This window comes from Rattus rattus, chromosome 4 (genome assembly GCF_011064425.1).
Source record: "Rattus rattus isolate New Zealand chromosome 4, Rrattus_CSIRO_v1, whole genome shotgun sequence".
In the NCBI taxonomy this organism is placed as follows: domain Eukaryota; kingdom Metazoa; phylum Chordata; class Mammalia; order Rodentia; family Muridae; genus Rattus; species Rattus rattus.
The window spans coordinates 150,452,580-150,475,934 of record NC_046157.1 but is presented as its reverse complement, the minus strand read 5'-3'; positions in this window follow the sequence as shown (position 1 = coordinate 150,475,934).

Sequence of the window (23,355 nt, the reverse complement as noted above, 5' to 3'; positions counted from 1 at the left end):
CTCCCTGGCACCAGTCACTGTCTGAATGGCCTGGGGCATGGGCCAATGTAAAATCTGATTTGCAAAAGATTCCGAACTAGATGACTGTATACTTAAGCATATAGAAGGTTGATTATTGTGTATCTTGGGTGAAACGAAAGATGTCTTCCAGCCCGCGTGGGCATATATTACTGTTTTCTGTCTTTCGTGGCCTTGGACTTTCAGCTCTGTTGCTTGTTATGACATTTGCTTAACTCCATTTAGCAATCCTTTTACATCTTATTTGGTAATGAAAGGGGGAGAGAGAGAGAGAGAGCGCCCTATGACCCAGTAAAAAGAAGTGACTTGTTTTATTGAGTAAAGCAGGAGGCTACAGCAGGCTAAAGAAACATTTTTTTTCCCCCAAAAGTTGTGACATTATCATGCACATAAAAAAATACACAGGTCCATCAGTCCAGAAGTTTTTCCAGCTTGATTGATAAACCTCTCCTTCTCTGGGAAGTAATTATTAATCTGATTTTTATGGCCACCAATCAATTTCATGTTTAAAATTCGCTTTAATTGAAACGCATACACACATACATACATAGATATTCATCTAGACTCATATATACAATTATTAGTATTTTAATCTCAATCTAATTCTCATAAAGGAGAATGGCAGGTGGGATATTTTTCTATGCTCAGCACTAAGCACATTGAAGGGAAGGAATTCTACCATACAGCAAACATGTACTTTAGAAATCATTTTCCCCCTAAACTTCATTTAGAAGTCCTAAATAATCCAAAGCAAGATTCGGAGAGGAAGACAGATGTCCTAAAAGTTCAAAACTGATGGCTTCTCCTGCTGACTTACAAGGCAAGTTTGCCTAAAGTCAGACCAAGAGAGGAGAAGGCTCTGCCTGAAACTCCGATGGGTGAGCACCTCAGTTGCTTTTAGAGGAGCCTGAGTGCCGCATACACAGCTGTGAAGGAACAGCATCTAATTGGCTAATTAGAATGGGAAAACTTGTGTTTGCTCTTAAGAAATGGCGTCTCCAGGAAGTCTTATCAGGGACTCCGGTGTTAGTTTGAGGTCTGTCAGCAGCCGAGGCTTGAATGACAGGTGACTTCTCTGGGTCTCTCCTTTCTTATCTGCAAGATAAATCCCTGTGGGGCCAAGCAGGTGACCCTCACGTGTGAAATGGTCTGTAAGTGACAGGGCAGAGGCAGTTATCACTGAACTGCAGCTGATCCCTGTCTCCAGAAGGAGAATGTGGTCAAATGGCCCAAGGATCTAAAACTCTGAGCTTTTTTTCCATGTGAAGTCTCCTATCTTAGCATTTTTTCCCCTCCATGAAATGAATAAAAGCCAACTCAAGCAGAAAAATACTTTCTACAGCTAATAAACCAACAAGCAAAGATCTCAGGTTAGTTACCTGAGCCCACTTATGGTAGCCATTATCCACCTGTGGACCTTTGGGATGGGACTGATCCAAAGGTAAGCTAGTTAGTGACTTTCAAACCTTAGCACAGAAGGTTTGATTACCTCTTGATAATTTTCATTCTGATCATGTGTTAAAATAGTATTTTTGCTATACTGATTTTAATTATTTATTATTTTCATTTACTATATTTTATTATATTTAAATATTATAATTAATACATATTAATTATTTAATAAAATAGTTATTTTATGTATTTCTTGTTACTTGAAAAATATACTTAATGATGATATAATATAATGTAAATTAGCTATGTCACAAGTGTGGCTGGACTTGTGTGCTTGTGTGTAAAGAATTACTATTTCCTTTTTAAATGAGAAAAATTATAACCAAAAAATAAAAGCTGCTTGAACTGGAGTTACAGTTGTGAGCTGCCATGTGGGTTCCAGGAACTGAACCCAGGTCCTTTGAAAGGGTAGCAAGGGCTTTAACTCCTGAGCTATCTCTCTCCAGCCCCCTGGCCTTATATTTCTAACACGTATGACTTCATTGTTTTTGAAGCACCTGTCCTTGCCATGACTGCATAAATATAGTCCCCTGACTAGAAGATACATAATTGTCTCTCCTTTTCTTCTCTTCAGTAAGAAAATCAGAGCGAATGGAAGAAAGGGTGAAAGGTACTTTGATGAGCGATCTTTGAATACACTAAGCTAGACAAAAACAAGCCAGGTTTCATAAACCAGTGCACATAGGGGTTTTCTACCTTGAAAGACCTCAAACACTTCTCTTTTATACATCCTTCTTCCAGTACAGACTGCTTGCTCTGTAGAGATGCTCGCAGAATTATCCTCTAAGGAAGCTCTAAATGGGTACCCTCAAACTTCATGATTTCATCAAATAATTTAACTAATCTATCACATAATAAATATAATCTTGTGAGGCAGCAGGAAAAGGATCAAAACTATATAAAACCCAGGGCATTATTCCTTCTTCATCACTCTTATGATCAACATGTTCTCAAAAATAAAAGGTACAGATCCAAAATAAAATAAAATAAAATAAAATAAAATACTCAAAGTGAAGAAAACAGAGAAAAATAAAAATTAGAATACTCATTTACAGGCTCAAAACCGAAGACAAAGATAATTACATTTTACTTAATTTTTGCTGTTGTTGTTGTTATTGTGTGCATGTGCATGCATTAATGCGTGCAAGTGTGTGTGTGTGTGTGTGTGTGAGAGAGAGAGAGAGAGAGAGAGAGAGAGAGAGAGAGAGAGAGAGAGAGAGAGGAGACACACTTGTGAAGGTCAACTTCCAGAAGTTGGTCCTAGCCATACATCTTGTTGGGCTACTGTCTCTTGCTTCTGCTGTGCTGAGAGGCCCCAGCTGACTGCTCTATGGACTTCCCGGTGAGTCTCTTGTCTCTGCTTTGCATCCCACTGTAAGTGTTGGAATTGTAGGAGTATCCTAACATTTCTAGCATTTTTTTTTCACATGAGTTCTGAGAGATTGAGCTCAGGCAGTCAGGCTTGCTTAACAAGCACTTTACCGCCCAGAACCATCTTACCGACCTAAATAAAAGATAGTTTTAGAGAGAAGTAAAAATGAGCAAAGGAGAAGTTATTTTTAAAATAAACACACAGACACAACAGACACAGACAGACAGACAGACAGACAGACACACACACACAGAATTGAAAGTTATAGGTCTGTGGATAGAGAGAGACAGAATAAAATGTAAAAAAACAAATTGAGAACACCAGAATAGAAAATGAGGATTGTGGGTAGATCACGGTGCTGAGGACTTAATAAAATATTCAGCTTATTTCAGTATGAGAGATTCACAGCATAAACATGAATATTTTTCTCCTCAAATATTCACTTCTCAGCATCTTTAAATTTTTTCATATATATATATATATATATATATATATATATATATATATATATATAAATATAAAAACTGTTCCGTTTTTTATTTTGAAAGTGTTTGAGTAAGCCACCCAAACTGATCTTGAATTCATTCTATAATCCAGGCGTGTCTTGATCTTGTCCATCTTTGTGTGTCACCCTCCCAAGTAGCTCAGATCACAGATCTGTGCCACAGGCATGGCCTCAAATTTAATTCATAAGGACTCTTATGTCTTCATTTCTGAGACAGAAGGTTGTTAAAATAACTGGATAAATGGGATTCTGGCATTTTTCTAGCACTTATAAACTATTAACCTTCTGTGAGATTTGAACTTTCAGAAGCCTTTTTATCTTCCACAGTACTGTGGAATTAGTTCCTCTAGAGAGCTTCAACAATGACTCATGATTATTAATTAGTAATAATAAGGATATGCAGAATGGGTTGATTTATTTCGGAAATGGTGCCTAACCTATGTAGAACCCCACCAACCCTATACGTATCACTTGCCTGCTGTGGATTAGTGAGCTGTGGGACAAATGCTGCTTTTCACTGTGAAATAAACACTTCCATACATCCCTTACGTGAGATGGGACGTAAGGGATGGAGAGAATGAGACAAAGGAGAAGAAAAATAGACACATTGATGAATCTGGCATGGAAAGTCCGGCATCAGTGATCTCTGGGACAGCACCATGATGCGGAGGTAACTAGACCTCAGCTTCATTGCCAAGGGACACTGTATCATCTGGGACTTCATACACTTCAATAGTCAGGCCATGAGGACTCTTGACTCAAAGCAATGGAGATGATTTCTCTGTGTTTGTTTGGTTTTGGTTTGGCAATGCTGAGGGCTGACCCGAGGGCCTCATGTATGCTAAGCAAGCTCTCTACAATGGACCTACACCTTAGCACTGGATTTCTCTCCATTTGAGAGTGATCTCATGATTCGTCATGTCTACACGGACAGGTAGTTTGGCCTTTAGAGCTGGGAAGACTCTTGGTGCTCACTCAGGCTGAGATCTCCATCTGGAGACGAGGAAATGAACACCCACGGAGTCGAAACAAGGTCAAAGAGATTATGTCGCAAAGTAGACCCAAAAGTCGACTAAGCCCAGTATATTGTCATCACTTCGTATAGTCTTTCGTACTGATGTCTCATAGCCAACACTACCCGCTTTACACTGAAATATGAAAGGATCCCTTTTTACCAGTCCATATCCAAATCCACAGATAAATGTTATTACTTGTTCTTTACTTCTTACATATATTTTCATACTTTTTGCAAGAAAGCTCTTGGAAGCTGAATCAAGATGTTTGCATTAAAGATGGAAAAAAACGAGAGACTCAGTTCTGCATGTGAAAACGGGTGGTCTCGAGCCATCTGGTCCTGATTGTAAGTGGATCTCAAAAGGTGAGGATAAATAAGGTTCCAGAAGAACAGAGATTGTAAGGTCACCATCTTTTGATGTTAAGAAGAATAGCAGATATCCATTCAATTGGATGCAGAGAGATTTTATATATTTTCATATATGTTTATCCTGGAGACTTTTATTTCCCATAGGAATCATGTAATATTAGGCAGCACAAAGTCCAAACAATGTTTTATTTTGCAAGTAGGAAATTTGTGACCACTCATGTGAAGTGACTTTACCCCAGAGCATGACGGGCACATTAAAAAAAAAATACTTTGCTAAGCATTTTCATTATAAATGCATATATAATTTAAATTGATTGTTTGTAAGATAGATTTTACTTTCCATGCTCAACCTCTGCACAGATACATACATCTTCAGAAACTTATTGTTGGCTCTCAAACAATATCTTACCTTGGGATGAAATAGTTTCCCTGTCATATTTTCTCACATAGAAGAGAATCCTCAATTCAAACTTAGGTCTTTTGCTCCTAATTTTCTGGCATTGTTTAAAAAATGGGCACTGCCCTAATACATTTAATTTTCCAAAGCAAACCGTGCATGAGAAGCCTTCCTTAATAGGAAAGTTTGTATTATATATTGCCTTACCTTTGTTATTGAGTGGAAAAAGGGCACCTTTTCATCTAACTAAAACTCTAGTCAAGCAACAGGAAGACACCCACATTGACAAATTATATGGAGAAGCAAAGGGCTGAAATAGACTTTTTAACTTATGTATTGAGATACAATGACTGGGGCTGGAGAGATAAGCATCCCCTCGCCTATCTTCCAAGGGTACCCAGAAGCATGTATACATACTAAGACAGACAGACAGTCAGACACAGATACACACACAAGATATAATGACATTTTAATAGCCTTCTGTTGGATAACGCTGTTACCTGAATTGTGGGTTATAATTACTATATAGGTTTCTAAATTATGTATTTATTAATTTTAAATCCATTTAAATTAAAATCTAATTACATTTCCCCTTTCCATTTTCTCCCTTCATCCTTTTCCATGTCCTTCCCTCCAAGCTCCCTCTCAAATTCATACCCTGCTCTTTGATTAAAATATATACGCACAAAAACATACATATAACACCCGAGTCTACTTTTGTCGCTTGTGTGTATATGGTTTTAGGGCTGGCCATTTTGTATCGGGTAGCCCATTAGGGGCCCATCTCTGGGAGAAGCTAACTCTCTGTCTCTCAGTAGCCACTAGTTGCCTATAGTTCTTTGTCTAGGGCTGGGGCCCCATGACATTATCCCCATTCTGAGTTAGCATGTCTCTTCATATTCTCATTGCTCATTTCTGACTTATGCATCCATCTCTGGAGAGAGTCTCACAGTGAATTTCCTGGTATTCTGGTTCTTACAGTGTTTCCTCCCCATCTTCTGTGATGTTTCCTGAGCCATAGATGTAGTAGCTTTGCTGTAGATGTTTCCATTATGACTGTGCTCCCCACGGTCCGTTGATTTCTGCATTGTGTTCATTTGTGGTTTTCTGCAATGATTTCCATTTGCTCTAATGAACTCCACCCTCCCTTTCAAAGGTATAATTTAGCCTCTTATATTATATATATACATATGTACATATATATATACACACATACATATATATATACATATATATATGTATATATATATACAGAGATAGTGAACATGCTGGTTAGGTTTCTTGCTGTACTAGAACTTTCTTTAAAACAGATCAAGCATCTATTTTCTCAAAATCATCTGCTTTGCTAAATACGTTCATTCAACTTAAAATAAGTTGGACTCCATGACCTTTCAATGAGTCATGTGATTTAATTATATGTATTAGTTTCAAATGGATTTACTTTCCTAAAATTATTCTTTGCATGTAATACTTGATAGGCAGGGGGTTAAAAAAATTAAACATTTGGGGGTTGGGGATTTAGCTCAGTGGTAGAGCGCTTGCCTAGGAAGCGCAAGGCCCTGGGTTCGATCCCCAGCTCCGAAAAAAAAAAAAGAACCAAAAAAATTAAACATTTGGAGAAAGGCCCTTTCTAGAACACTTACAAGTGAACATGTTGATTATCTCTGATATATTTCTCAGCCATGTGACTAAGAGGCCAGTGGTAATGGGAGCATGCACACAGCCCCATGAGGGATAGCCAAGTCTCTCCTCTAATTCTCTCAGAAGACTGCGACATTGACATTGACTTAATGGCAGGAGAAACTGAGCTTCCTACATTATCTGAAATTTCATGAGATAGTTTGCATTTGGAAATATATATGTAAGTAAAAGAATACCTATCTTAAGGATTAATCAATAAAATATGTAAGAAAATATCTTATAGTCCCTGTAGGGGAAAATCAGAGGCTATTGTGTGTGTGTGTGTGTGTGTGTGTGTGTGTGTGTGTGTGTGTGTGTGTGTGGTGGTGGTGATCTCAACCTAAATGAACCTTTATTACAAGATTAAAGTAAGTAGTCATCACTTGCTTGGCATATGACAGGAAATTTTGGATAATTAACCAGCCATTCAAGCCATTTTTCCCCACCATGATTTATTATGCACATTTAGCATAGGAAGAAAGGAACCTCCAGAACCAGTCTTCAGAAAGCAGAAGAGTTCCCCTTAGGCATAGCGTGCTTCCTATTGGCAAATAGTTAAAAAAAACAAAAGAACAAAAAAACAAAAAAACAAAACAAAACAAAAAAACAACCAACCAACCAAAAAAAAACACAAGGCAATGTTGACTGAGAGTCTGTCTCACTGAACATTCTATTTTCTATTGCCTTGGAAATCTAGGATGTGGAAAAATGTCTGTCTTTACGTGCTTCCTGTGGCTATGATAAAACATACTGATCAAAAGCAACATGGGAAGAGTAAGGGCTTTATTTTGCCTACATGCTGTGTGATCACATCCCATCATTAAAAGAAGCCAAAGTGGGAACTCAAGAACTCAAGACAGACCAGGCACTTAGAGGCAGGAACTGAAGCAGAGACCGTGGTGAAACACTTATTGGTTTGCTCCTCATGGCTTATTCAGTGTGCTGTGCTTTCTTATAGCACCCAGTACCTGCCCAGAGCTGGAATTCCCTACAGTGGACTGGTTCTTCCTTGCAGACTTACCTAGAGGTAATCTGATTAAAGCATTTTCTCAGTCAGGGTTCCTCTTCCCAGATAATCTTAGCATGGGCCCTGTTGACCAAAACCTAACCAGGATCACATCTTAAAGCAATAATATGTCATTGTAACTAATATTTACTGGGAACTTGCTGTGTTCTAAGAATTTTGTTTTTAATATATTTTATAGGGCTTAGAAATGCCAAGTATTGTAAGAAGAGCAAACAGGAGAATGTAGTTTTTGAGCACAGGCAGCCTTTTTCTAAAGAAAGCTTTTTAAACACTCTAGTATGATAGCATCACTATTTTATGATTCTTTAAGTGCAGTGTGACAAAAAGCAATGTGAGTTTGGTAATGCTTTGAAATAAATTTATGCCTCATGATCAGAGTGGCATATGTGCATATTTTTAAAATGTATGTATATGTTATGTAGAGATTTACATATCTTGTATATACACATATGGTACATGTAAATATATTTACAGCACATATGAATGTATACATAGCAATGTTCTCTACACATATTTACCTTTTATGCTAAATTTATTTTTGTGTTCTCTATTCCTGTCCTCTTAAATGCTATGGTCCCCCCCCCACCAAATTTATTTGGCAAAATTTTAACCCTCACCATAATGGATCAGGAGTTGAGCCTTAGGAACCTATTTAGTCATGGAACAGAGACGTGAAAATGGAATTAAGGTCCTTGTAAAAGACTCTGAGACACTCCTCACCAAATTCTACCATGAACTTGCAGGAACCACCATCTAGGAACTAGGAAATGGTTACCCATCAGACGTCACATTTGTTGACACTTTCCTATTAGATTGCTAGTGTCCTGAGTCATGAGAAATTCTTTTCTACCATTTATAACTCACTTGGTCTATGATATTTTTTTTTTAAAAATAGCATCTGGAATTAACTAAGGTACTGGGTTACTTTTTCTTTCTTAATAATTATGTTGCAAAGACAATATTTCTCAAGGTCTTCCAGGATCTTATTTTTTATTAATCAGTGTTTTCTTAGTGCGAATGTGAGTCTATGTGAACAGGAGTCTTATTTGTACAGCAAATATGGTTTCCACAGAGTTTAGCTCTCTTGACTTCCATTCTTCCGATCCTTGTCTTTGCCTTCTTATTGCTAATGAAACCTACTTTCAGAGATCTTTTTTTTTTTGTTTCTTTCCATCGTTAGAAAGTCTTCTACTTCCAAGCCCCCTTCAAAGCGCCACTTCTTTATAAATGTTTAAACATTAAGTGCAATATATTCTGACTTTCCTTGTAGAGTAGGCCACAAGTTCTCTCCATCTCAGCACAGAATGTAGATTTTTAAAAAAGGCAATAAATATACATAATTAATGTTTCCACAGAGGTCATGCATGTGCATGTGGGTGTCGGGAGACTGAAGAGGCCAGAGGACAACACTGGGTGTTGTTTCTCCAGTGTCTTCCATTTTCTTTCCTTGGAAACAGGGTATATCTCTCGCTGGTCTGCAGTTCAACAAGTAGGCAAGGCTGACTGACCATCCTGTGTCGGTAAATTGTGTGTCTCCAAATCCAAGACGTGGGTTCTGGACCAAGTTCAGGAGATCAGTACTGGTAAGGAAAGCACTTTGTTCACTGAGCCATTTCCCCTAAGGAGACCCTTGAAAGGGAAAAGCTTTCCCATGAGCCTGTAGAGACAATCCACACCTGGCTTGAGAGCAAAAGACCCAATCACTTGAGGTAACAAATTCTCAGAAATTGTTCAGGATCCAGAAAGCAGAATGAATTCAGAAAGTCTACTTAGTGATGAGATACAGTTGAACACTCCTGGAGTCCATTCCCGATGTGCTCTCATCTCCTCACTATAGTCTTGTATGTATTTGAATACACACATAGATTTGTTTTTTTCCTCTAGGCCAAACAGCCCTCATTTATTTGACTGAATTCTATGTGATGTGGCTTCTCATTCTTCCCTCAGACTTTCTAACTTAATTCTTTGGACTGAATACCTGGAGAGTAGTTACCCTGATAAGGACCATCGTTTCTCTTACCTAGTTGATAGAGCAACATTGCCTCAGTCCAGGAGAGCAATCCTGCCCCATTGTCCCCGGACTGGTATCTCATTAGTCTCCTCTCCTTCTACTCTGTACTTGCGTAGGAATGATTTTTTTTCTAATTCTTGTTCCATAAAGCCTTTGGATTTTCTGATACCTCTTCTGGGAGTTCTTGAGGACGGGGAAGGTAATTTTTTTTTTTTTTTTTTTAGACCACAAAAGGAAGGAAGGATTTCAATTCAATTCTTGTGAAACTTGAAGCCGAGATGATAGGATAAGGATGAGAATCACAGGCACTTTGTGTGGTAGCCCCTTCATCCAGGACCTATTTTGAATCAACGTGTCTCAAACTTTGTCTCGAAAATCTGGAACGGAGAATGCATTCTGACTTCAGTTGATTTTAGTTTCTATTTCATACATCCATGAGAAAGGATGGTTGTATATTATCTTGAGAATCTAAATGTTTCTACTGGTCAGCTCTGGTGATTTAGCACAGTCGCTCTGCAGAACTCAAATAAATAACATCCTTATGTTTGAATGATTTGATTTGACATCATGAATAAGCAAGATGTCTTCGTAATTAATGGCTCCCTTCCCAGGCCTCTCAGTTTCAACAGCACAGAGACACAAACACAGATATTTATTTGTGTGGAAATTTTCGAGTGGAAATGTATGCATGGATGTATAAATAAATTTATATAATGGAAAACCTGTGCTTTGGTAATTTTCCCTACTTGTGTATTCATTATTTGTCTTGGCCACTTATAATTGAATATCATCTAGAGTCATGAAAATTCTATGAAGCATATTTGAAGAATCTACTTTTGTTTCCCATCACATTGAAACTACCTCCCTATTCTCATATCTGTATAATCTACAGTAGAATGCTTTTATTGCCACCTGGAATTATTTAATAATGAAAGACATAAAAATCAAGAACAGTGCAACTATTATACACGTCTAGATAGTGATTGGATCATGAAAATATGGATTCCCATCATGAGAAAGGATGTTCAATATAAAGTTTGGGGAGATGGTGAGGGGGTGGTTGAGATTAGGCCAGAAACAGAAATTTATTAACACTTGTAAAAACAACTTAAAACGCTCCAATTTATGGCGTTTCAACAAGTTTCCATGTTGGAAATCACTTGAGACTTTGTCTAAGGAAGATCATTGGTGTTTTATGCATGAGTGGAGAGCTAAGTGACAGCACATTTTATAGAAAATCTGATTTTTATATTGTGTTCATTTGAGCGTGCCTTCCTCCTTCCCTCCCTCCCTCCCTCCCTCCCTCCCTCCCTCCCTCCTTCCTTCTTTCCTTCCTCCCTCCCTTCCTCCCTTCCATCCTCCCTCCCTCCCATCTTCCTTCTCATTTCCCTTTTTAAAAACAGTTTATTTTTATTTTTATATGTGTTTGTGTTTTGTCTATATGTGTCTGTGTACCAGGCATGGTCAGTGCCAATAGAACCCAGGAGAGGCAGATCCCCCTAGAACGAGAGCTACAGATGGCCTTTAGTGGCTTTATGGATTTTAGGGATTAAATCTGGGTCCCTGAAAGAGCAGCCACTAAGCCATCTCTTCACTTCTGCCTTCTTTTCTTTCCCTTTCCTCTTCTTTTTTTTTCTTTTTTGAGACATTGTCTTGCCGTGACCTTGAACCCCCGTCTTTTCACCCCAGCCTTCTGAGTACTAATGTAAAGATGACTGACTGTCCTGCGTCACCTCTTTAAGTCTGAGATCTTTCTTCAGATCCTTCCACTGGTAGGAGTGATTCCAGGCAATACTCTCCTATTTAAAAGGTTATAAGAAGGAATAAAGAATGTAAATATTAAATATATACTGAGTATACAAAATACATACCTATATATATACATACATATGTACATACGTACATACATACTTCAAAATGAGCTTTGTGTGAGGATAAGCCAAGGAAAGAGCTTCTGTACCAGCCAAAGAGACAGAGTTTGGTGGAGATTCTGCACGGTGCCTGCTGCCTGACATTCATATATCTGACCTTTTCCTATCTTTGTTAAGTAGAATTTGTTCAGTACCCCACTCTTTCTCCCCACTAAACCTTATTTTGGTTGTAGACAATTGCTTTGATAACTCACTCTGATGTGTTGGATGGTATTGCCTGAATTCCATGAATCTGGCTGCCACTTTTTATCTTCAGAGTTTAGGGAAGACATTTTCTCCACTGAATGTGTTCTTAGGTCACCCAGAGACATGTAAAACCCCCGAGCACTCAGAGCTGATGCTGGAGCAATCGTGGCACCATTTGTTCAGTGTCCCCTGGCTGACACTGATCCATTGATAACCTCTCTCTGGGTCTGACTTTCCAGCTGTTTTTCCACTCACCCCATAGCTGAGTAGTTCAGACCTTGTTTTTTCACTTAATTGATGCGTGTGTTATTTGGGGTGGAATCAAAGCCACTGTTACCCCGTTAAGATTGATTATATCAGTGTTTTTTTCCTCCCCCCAAGAACTCCCACAAGGAGGTCAATCTGGTCAGACCAGACACAACCTCACCATAGCTAAACGTCTCTTCTTATCAAAGTGTTTATCATATTGCATTGTAATCTTTTTTGTTTTTTTTTTTCTTTTTTGCCAATATTTTCTCTGAGTATCACTATCTTGTTGGGATTACCGGGGTAGACCTTACCTGTAAGGCAACTGAGAAATTCAGAATAGTTTTAAGCAGAATTTACAGAGGAAACAAACTTTTAGAGACTCTAAATACACCAAAGCAGAAGTCAGAGTTTAGGGAGAAAGATTACTGGGTACAAAATAGATTGTGACTTCTAAGGGAACGCTCTAGAATCTGTCTATACAATTTGTTCTCTTCATTTCCATTTACTCTTACCTGAGCTTGAGCTTGGCATAGATTCCAACAGTCATTCAGGTAAGAAATCATCCCATTTTGAGAGCCATAGCTTCATTTTGTTTGTTAATGCCTCTGCTTTAAGGTAAAAAGAGGTCGGTCATCATCTCCCTGTAGGTATAATAAAAAGCGATCTATCACTCAGGGATGGAGTGATTGTTAGGTTTATAGGGAATTCCTTTCTGTGCCTGGGGAATTTAAGCATTGACTTGAAAGGAGCGCCTATGACCAGGAGGCTTCTGTGGTCTCTGACTTACCACAAAGCAGTAACTCAATTAATTTATTGCATTGGATGACTTTGACGCAATAGTGACATACATGGTGGCAAAGGATGGAGCTGCTGTGTTGGCAAAAGCCTCTCATCCCTTTAGTGAGACACGATTCTCTTTCGAGCATTGTGAGGCATGAGAATGCATGGGGGAAAATTCAAACTGAAAAGAAGGGAATGGAATGTCATTGCTAGGTGAGCTGCATAACACACAATTCTTCCCATTCGTGAAGGCTCCGAGCCCTGGAGTGATATCATCTACCTTTTCCTTGGGAAAGGAAAACTTGACTCCCCCCTCCCTATTTTAAAGGAAAGGCTTTGTACTAACTTTCTAGATGTTTATGTGGATGTTTCTTTGAGTAAAAAGTGACATAAAAGTCTAACACAAATAGGAGTGAGCTATGACAACACTGATGAGCTGGGGGAAGAGGATGACAAGTTCAACATCAGCCTTAGCTACCTCATGACACCTACTCTCCCAAAGGAAACTCATCCCAGTGGCAACCGTAAGCCTGTTCTTATAGCAGCGTGTTAAAATAAGGAGAAGGATTGCCAGGCAGATGAAACTTCCATGTTTATTCTAAGAATCCCCTGCAACCTCAAAGAAGTAACTAAACATGAGAGAAAACCTATCCTGTCTTTATGGACTTCTATACTTATTCTGGGATGGAAAGGACATACAACACTAAACATCACTCACATTGCTAGTCAAGAATTATAGTAGAACACAGAGCAGTGCCCTGGGCCATTTCAATACTTAAAATTGACCACACTGTACATTGAACTCCTTTCACCCTTTGTCCAACAGAGCCTACTGTAAGGCAGTTTGTATACTCCATGGACAAGACGGTTCATGCCCTGCCCTCCATACTTTGTCTGTGGTACTGAGTCTACCTCGTTTAGAGTTCTTTGCTACCTGAGCGATGGTGGCTGCCAGTGTGTAGTTTCCTTAAGGTACCAGGCTTCCATATTTGTATCTAATTTGTTTTGAAAGCTCTGACCCAGACATCATCCCAAGATAGTATAGGACACACACAATGTCACAGGGCCATGAGAAGGAGAAATTTTAAGTAGGGGGCTAAAAACAAATAGCTTCTTTAACCACACCCACTGAAAGCCCCAGCAATTCTGTTGGAAATCACATATCTGAGGTGCATATATATTTTTCATTTTTAATGTGTTTGCTAGATAGCATTGCTAATTGGCAAACTGTGAGGTTCGCACTCTTATGGTGATTCTTGTGTTCCGTGATGCCTCCTGCCATCTTCATACCTAAGGCGAATGGCACAAGCATCAACTGCTGTTGTATAGGGTCCTTACACTAAAAGAATGTCACAGATCTCTATGAGCATGACTCAAGTGTCAAAGGGAGAGCCGATAGGCAGAAATACACTGAATATCTCCTTTCCAGGCTGTTCCTGAGTAACAGTGGATGGCTTTATTTTTATTTATATATACACCTGTATGTCTGTGTGCATATATACCATGTGTGTGCAATTGTCCTCAGGTCAGAAGGGGGAACTGGATCCTCTGAAGCTGGAGTTAACAAGCAGTTACAGGCTGCCAGACATGGGTGCTAGGGACTAAACTTGTATCCTCCGGAAGAACAGTAAGTGATATTAACTGCTGAGCCAGTCTTTCAGCCCCAGATACCGGCACCTTAAAATAAACCGATGGTCCTACCATTTACTGTCTACATAGCCATGGCTATTACCCTGTCATGGACATTGTGACAGGTGAAGCAATAGAGCAGGCATTCGTGGAGTTGATAGATTCACGACGCAACATTGGGAAATTGTTACTTTAGGAAGAAAAGAAAAAGACATTCCAGGTAGAGCTTGCTTGCGGTGGCAGATGGGATAAAGTTAGTTATTGTACATATTTACTTGGGCCTGAAGAACCATTATGCTAGTAGAGAGAAGATGTGACTGATCAAAACACAGAGAGTATATCATCCGATATCTTAGACAGTAGCTTTATTCTTTTGGGTGTCCCGTATGGCTCTTACAAGGAGCTGAGTTTGGAATCTCATGAGCACCTTATCTGGGGAGTAGCAATGGGATAGGAATGATGACCTTGAAAGAGAATGGACAGGAATATCCTTGAAACATTTAGTGCAGGATTAAATTATGATATAATGACTAATTAGGAACATAAAATTTTTTTTGAATGCTTGCCCTTAATGAACCTTACTGGACACATGCAATAAAAGTGACATTAAATTGTTTCTAGAGCCCATCATTTGTATTTTACAAAATGGATACTGAATAAATACTATAACATATATGTATATATATATATATATATATATATATACTCACTTGAGTTAAATAGAATTGTGACTTTGAGATGCAGATCGTCAAGTACTTAACTGAATGGAAAAAAGCCCTTCCAGTGTTCAAAATGCAATAAAGATTAAAGAAAGAAAGAAAACCAAGTTTCGTAATCATATTTTTTTCAAAATATTTGAGGTTAGTGAATCTTACCAGAACAAACATCATAAACTAACCCCAAATTATTTCCAAGGTTCATAATTAGGGTTTTGTAAGTGAGCACTGAGCAGTATTATGACCTGTAAATGCATCTCATATAAACTTGAATCTACAATAGTTCGAGAGTTTCCATGGAGTAGACTTGGACTGGGTAGAGGTTGAAGGAATACGTGAGAGAAATTTAAGGCTTAGAGAGTGCTGGGGGTTAAAATCAAAAGAACTTCAAAATATGCAGTTTATCTACAGGGCTGCGGATCTCACTTTCATATTCCTTTTGACACGTGGGAGCTGTTTGTTTGACAGCGTGATAGCAGGCACTGCTCTGAAAGAGGACTCTGAACACAAGGCGACTTCTGGAATCACGTAATTTTGGCAGAGCAAGGAGTCAGTATAGGTTCTGAGGGTGTAGCCCACAGGGCCTATGTATCTTTAAGTTTTTTCCATGCCTATTTTTAATGGTGGCTCTTAAATGCTTTGACCTCCCCTCTAGCTCACCCATCAGAGGTAGTAGACGAGAAAGGCTACGGGGTGAAGTGGACCTGTTTAGTAATAGTTCTTTGGAGCAACTCCCATCTGTGTGGTCAGAAAATCGGCAGTTCAGTTCACACAGGTCAGAGTGGAGCAGCAGCTCGATCTACTCGCAGACACTTCACAGATATACCCACGGTCCAGTTCAGTAGAGTCAGGATAGCAAACAGGAATGAGTAGCGGTGGCCCTACTAGCAGAGACAGCCAGGCCCCAGCCAAATGGGCATGAGTCAGCAGGAGTTCTTGCTGTGCTTCCTCTCAGGAAGCAAAGATCAGTGAAGACCCACAAACAGTGCAAGCCCAGCTCCGACTCCATCACCGTCCCTTATACCCTCCAGACATAACAATGTCTCCAGACATCACTCTGCCAATCAGCTCAAGTCCATGGAAACAGCAAGAAACTGCAGCACAGCACCAGAAGCTTTGCAGTGTGTTTCTTTCTATGGAGTCCTGACAGATAGAACTCAACCATGCATGTAAGGCAGACCAATACATGTGTGTTGTTAGCGAAGAGCGTTTCATCACGTGTTCTTTTACAACTTGTTTTAGCAGAACATCTCATCACCTGTGTCTGCGTCAGTGAAACGTTCCTTCATGAGGCTGCCTTACCCTTCACCTGTGCCCACTTTAACAAAATGCTTCTTCACAGGGCTGCTTTAGCAAAACATCCTTTCACTTGAAGGAAAACACTCCTTCACATGTTTGCCCCAGCAAAATACCATTCGACAAAACTGACTTTCCAAAGAACCCTTAAGGTTCTACTTCAGACCTACCACCTCTTAAAGCCTTTTCCATTGAGAATTGGGCCAATTCCTTTTTCTGTTCTGTGGTATTTTCCTGCTGGATTAGGCATTCTTAATTTCATAGAATTGAACAAAGCTGGTGGTCTTGTATATGTGTGTGTTCTACTGCAAAGAGCAGAGGTCAGTGTCAACTGCCTTGCTCAATCGTTCTCTATTGTATTTATTTAAAAAACTAGGACTATCATTTAAATTTTATTTTATTACATCTTACTGTGTGCATGCAGGAGGTTGCATCCATGGACTTGGACATGGATCATGCCATGTGTACGGAGGTCAGAAAACAACTTGTGATTGTCTCCTTCTGCCATGTAGATTCGGGTGCTAGAACTCAGGTTGCCAATCATGGTGTCAAATGCCTTTACCCGATGAGCTATCTTGCTGGTGCTACGTCTTAATTTTTGAGCCATGATCTCTCACTGAGTCTGTTGCTCACTGACTCAGAGAGGGTGGCTGTCCAGCAAGTCCTATGTATGGATCGTGTGTCGCTCTCTCCCCATTCTATTCTCTGCCCCTTGTTGCTGGGATTACAGGTATTTTCTGTAGTTGGATTCTTCTTTAGTGAGGTTTCTAGAAACTTAACTCAGGTCCCAAGTCTCATTTTCCTTAGCTCTCAAAATTAATATTTTTGGAAGAAGTTGCTTGTTTATCCGTTGGACCTTAAAATTCTGGCCTCTGTACTACTTCAGCTGGAGAGGTCATGTAAGCCCAAGCATTTAGAAGCACATTGATAAAAGCAGGTAAGACTCTTTCGATCAGTGGTTCTCAACCTGTGGGTCACAACTACTTTAAGGGTCGAGCACCCTTTCCTAGGGGCTGCTAAAGACCATGTGCGTAGCGGATATGCACATTAAGATTCATAACAGTAGCAAACTTACAGTTATGGAGTAGCGGGGAAAACAGTTTTATGGTTGGGGGGTCACTGCAACATGAGGAACTGTATTAAAGGGTTGCAGCATTAGAAAGGTTGAGAACTGCTGCTCTAAAGGTAGAAGCTTCTGCTCTGGGACAACTCAGTTCTAACAAGGGGAGACTGAGGAACATTCCCAAAGGAGGGCTTCATTTACATGACTTTTCCATCCCTGGCTAACGTCCTTTCCACAAAACACTCAAAAGAGACACTGGCTACAGTCACTGGGACATCTGACACCTGTCAGGCCAAAGGGGTCCAACAGTACACTAATTAGAGGAAAACAACTTCCTACAGGGTTCTGGTATCCACGGCTTCTCTTTAACCCTTTCCCTCAGTACAGAAGGGGTATATAACCATCTCATAATCACTGAACTTCCTCTTTTAGTTGATTCTTTTTGTTCAAAGCTGTTTTCACTTTCTGCCTAAGTCTTCTTGCCGAGAGCCATGGCCGAATCTCCACACATCACAGACGATGTGTTCTGACAGACATGAAGAATTAAAGTGAAATGCATGCACTGTTTAAAATAAAATCATCTATGTCATGAATAAGAAAAACAAAACAGATGGAATTACGTCTTTGGTCATGCCCCAGAACAGTTTCAAGCTCTTCTAAAAGACTTAATTTAATAAAGAAAGAAAAAAATCATCTAAAATTCTAAATGCAATAAAGCAAAAAGCCTAATTCTCAATCACATAGGAATTTGGTATCAATGGTTTCGGTGTAAGGAACTCACTGGCGAGAAGCATTGGGTTTATGGGTCATAGGTTGATGGTAAATCACCGAGGCGGAATGACTATTGATTGTAATGTCAGGGACAAAGTAGCTTTGTCCCTTTTCCATGATAAAGAGGAATCTGTTGTGTAGAGCTGTGGTCAGAAAGGGGAAACCTCCTATCAAGTGGGGCGCCGTGTGCCTGCAATCTCTTCAACACAAAGTTAACTTCCTCCAGAGGCATTCTGAGCAAAGGTTTCTTCACAGACCATTTCTCTTTTCACAGCTTCAAAGGTGGGAGGGCGCAGTGTAATCCTTTGGTTAGTTCCAGTGTCACCAGGAAAGCCCACATTCCTCAGGCTGCCTGGCTGTTTTGTGGGTGGAAGGCTTCAACTTGACATGAACAGGAAGGTGCAATCAGTCTCAGACTGGGAATGTTGGAAATCTCTTTCTCAACTGACCGGTGCAGAAAGACAGGAGAGAAGGGAAGGGTTTACTCAATACCAGAGTGCTTCGTAAACAAGTGCCCAGGGTCGTTTCCTGCAGTGAAGTGGAAAGATTAGCCTGGTTTATATGGAGCTGAGGAGAAGGCTTAGCACACGTTGTGGCTGATTAAACAAGAGGGAGTCATTGCTCAGCCCCATCTAGATAATCTCCAGCCATTATCTTTTATAATAACAGGGGCTCCTGACGGATACATTCTCCTCTGACTGATGTCTATGAAGGGGTAGAGGGCACTCTTCCCGTGCATGCCATATGCGGCCATTCGATTGCCACTTTCCCGCCAAAGTCACTTTACTTGTTCTTTACTTTTTAAGATCATACACAAGATACTATTACACAGCCTAATTGTAAGCTTTTAAAACCGTGTGTTAGGAAGCTCAGGATCACTTTCAGGTTCTTAGAACCAAAGGCTCTCTTGCCAAGAGTCCCTGGGGACCTTTGTGACTAGAAGTGGGCACTTAGCCAGATGCTGCAGCGAAGCTTTATAAAAATAGACAAGATAAATGGACTTTTAGTGTAGTATTGTGCCAGACTTTTAATTTTCAGGAAATTATTTTCTTAACCTAGCAGAGAGTCAAATCAATTTGCGACTTAGTTGAGAGGCTGGGGGGTAGGGAGTGGTGGCATGTGACATTTTAAAGTCAGAAAAAGCCTGCCACACCAGAACGGATTTCTCTTGGCAATCAAGATAACTTAAGAACCACAAACACATTGTCAGAGGGAAAAATTACGTTTTGCTGTAACACAGATCGTGTACAAATGACTTATTCCTCTTTCAAGTTCAAGCACAAAGGAGGCTGTTTATATATATTTCCACTTCTGACCCAGGAGGGCAGAGAACCTCGGAGACCTGAATAAATGGCAAAGAGCTTCCAGCCAGTCCTTTGATAAAGAAATAGCGTGCTCGCATATACAGCCCAAGCCGTTGAAAACCGGGACAAAGTCACTGTGGTAGATAACCAGTTGTGTTTGCTCATGTTTTTATAACCCTCACACAAAAGCCAACGTCATTACTGCCGTTTTTGTATATTTAATTTATTTTTAAACGATTTTTATTTATTTTTATTTTATGCATATGAATGTTTTCCATATATGTGTGTATGTGTGCCACATGCGTGCCTGGTGCCTCAGAGGCTGGAAGTAGGCCTGGGATTCCCCTGGAACTGGAATTACGGATGACCATGACCCATCCTGTGGGTGCTGAGAGATGAACTCTGGCCTCTGAAGAGCAACAAGTGCTGTTTACCACTGGGCTCTCCCTCCAGCCTCAGCAGTTTAAGAAAAAAAAATCACTTTGCTTGATTTCTTTGTAATATGGCAAAATCATTCCCTAAATGGGATACTGGCTGCCTGAATCACTTCAAGGGTATCCTAACTTAGCACTCCCAACTTTTATGATATCATTAAATTTTATAACAGATTCTTCACAGGGTAAACATAATTGTGTGAAATAATTGAAAAGTGTTCAGTGAGCCCCTTTGAACTGCAGGGTGATGTGATGGAAACAGATACCTCTCTGAAAAAAAAAAAGAAAAAAGAAAAAGAAAAAAGGAATGAAGAGTCCGGAAAAAAAATTGCAAGGTGGTGTGGCAGAAAGAACCACTGTGCTTACAAATATACAAATACTCACGCTTAGGACTCAACGGCAATGTGGGACAGTCGTGAGACATTGCAACAGAGAGAAGCACTGTTTCATGATGACTCTGTTAGTGTGTGTGTGTGTGTGTGTGTGTGTGTGTGTGTGTGTGTGAGAGAGAGAGAGAGAGAGAGAGAGAGAGAGAGAGAGAGAGAGAGAGAGGGGGCGAGGTGGAGGGAGGGAGGGGGAAAGGGCAGGGGCAAGGAGGAGGGAGAAGAAGAGGGAGGAGGTAAGGGAGGGAGGGAAAGAGAGAGAATGGTTTTTAGTTTTTTAAATGGTTGATTTTCCCATCTCTCTCCCTCCCCTCCCACCTTCCTGTCCCCCCCTCCCCAGACCCCCATCTGAGACAGAATCTCACATAGCCCGGACTGGCCTTCAACTTGCTATTTAGCAAGGATCTTGAACTCCTTATCCCCCTGCGTCCACCTCTCAAGTGTGGACACTACAGGCTTGTGCTACCATGTCCAGTTGACACTGTGCTCAGCCTTAAACCCAGAGCGTTGGGCACGCTAGGCAACCAGTCTACGAAGTGAGCCACATCTCAGCCTGTTATCGCTTTATCTACCTTAAGGATGCATTCCTCTAGGCCCCTTGAAAGGGACCTATGCTAGGCCCCTGTCACATAATTTTCACATCTATAACTGAAGTAGGTATATGATCAAGTCCATTTTACAGACCTTGAAATGAAGCCTTGGACATCAAGGACTTATCTAAAGCTACACAGCCTGCAAATGACTGAGCTGCACCTCTGCAGGTTTTACTTTTTTCTGATTCAATGCCCTCTTGATTGCCATCCTCTTAAAACAAGCTTTTCAGAGCTGGATTTGATCCACTAGTGGAGGATAATATAATACAGACCAGCCCGTGCTGAGCTAGAGTCTTCCCATGCTGGAAAACCTTCACTGGGCTCTCTGCTCCCAGGGCCTTTGTGACTTTAGATATTTGGTGTTTTAAGTAAATACAGTTGTGTGAGATAAAATCCCAGGTCCTTGCTCCTGTAGCTGAGGCCACTTGAGTTGAGCTCTGTTCGATTTCCAGGACAACCTTTCAGGAGCCTACAAATCATAAAGCATGTAAAAATCCTATTTCTTCTCCCAGAGGGGAGTGAGGGGAAATGGGATTCCCTAGTGAGTGGCTGGTGTCTGAAGGATGCTGTGTGTCTCAAAGATGAATTTGCAGGTAGCTAATTGGAACCGAATGTGCATCTTATCCTCCTTTTCATAACCTTCTTTCTTAACCCCCTACCCCCACCCCTGCCTCCGGGTTAAAAGACTCAAAATAAGTTTAGGCAGAATTTACAATGAAAAAAAATTGTCCCACTAGGTTTTGGGATGAAATGGAAGTTAATTGTGGCAAAGAAATGTTTTCATCTGTTTTATAAGATTCAATTGGGAGATAATAGGTAATTGCAAGCTAATTCCCAGATTTAAAGAATCCCAAGATTGAATGGAAAGGTGATTATGTCTGTTTGGGAAAAGGCATTTGTGAAATATTTGCCTTCATTACCCTTCCTATGAGCAGAAGACTGCTTAAATCAAGCTCTGTCTTCCTCCAGGGAGACAGTTTCTGCAATTGAAGATACAGGATTTTCTTTTACCTAGTCCTATTGAAATGAGAATCAAGGGATAAATTTGGTGAGACTGATAAGAGGCTCTACATATTAGACAGTTGCCCAAGCCACCAGACACTGGCATAATTACTCTATCGCCATCTTTCATTAAGAACTGGATCATTTTACACACACCATTCAAGGTTGCTTTTCTCTCCCCGCACTCCTTTATGGGAAAAGGATCCGGTGTTGTATTTTATACAGCCTTATTTATTCCTCACAAAACTTGAACACTGATCATACTTTTGAAAAATATTCCTATTTATTTTTAATTATGATATGTATGTGTGCCTGTGTGGCGGAATGTACATGTAAGTGCAGGTACCTGCAGGGGCCAAATGAGTGTTGAATCCCCTGAAGCTGGAGTTACGGTTGGTTGTCCTCTGCCCGATGAGGGTCCTGGGAACTGAATTTGGGTCCCTCTACAGTCCTGTGGTCATATTTAATGATAATACTAAAAATAACAAATTAGACCCTATTTAATACCCATGAACAATCTTCTGATGAGATGCCATGTTCATGCTGTAGATGATGACGTGAGGTTAAGGCAGTGCAGAGATAAAGTTTGGGGCTCATGAGATGGCTCAGTGGGTAAGGAGCACAAGCATCAGGACCTGAGGTCACATACACAGTCCCTGTATAAAAGAGCTTGGTGTGGCAATGCATGAATGTAATTCTAGTGCAGGGAAAGATGAGACTGACAGATTCCTGGACCTCATGTGCAGGAAAAGGGGAACAGCCTATTACCAGGGCAACAACACAAAGGAGTCCAGATGATAGAAAATCTACTTATGTGGGGTAGATGAAGTAGGAGTGGCCGATCATGCCCCTGGGGAAATTGAACTTCCCTGTGGCAAATGATTTTATTACTTGTAGTATTGCCTGTGCTCTTAAAAAACATGAGGACTCAGCACAGGAGGGACCAATGTCACTATGGTGATTTGGCACTGGAGGGACACGTGTCATCATCCTGTCAACATGTGGCTACTACCTGCTGTTTTCTCCACTTTCACCAAAATTACTATACTCTAAAAAATAAATAAATAAATAAAAGAGTGAGATATTTAAAGGGAAAGGGACACTTGGAAGGAAATAGTTTTTCCCACTCAAATGCCCAGAGCTACAAAAGCAATGGTGATGGTGTTAGTTTT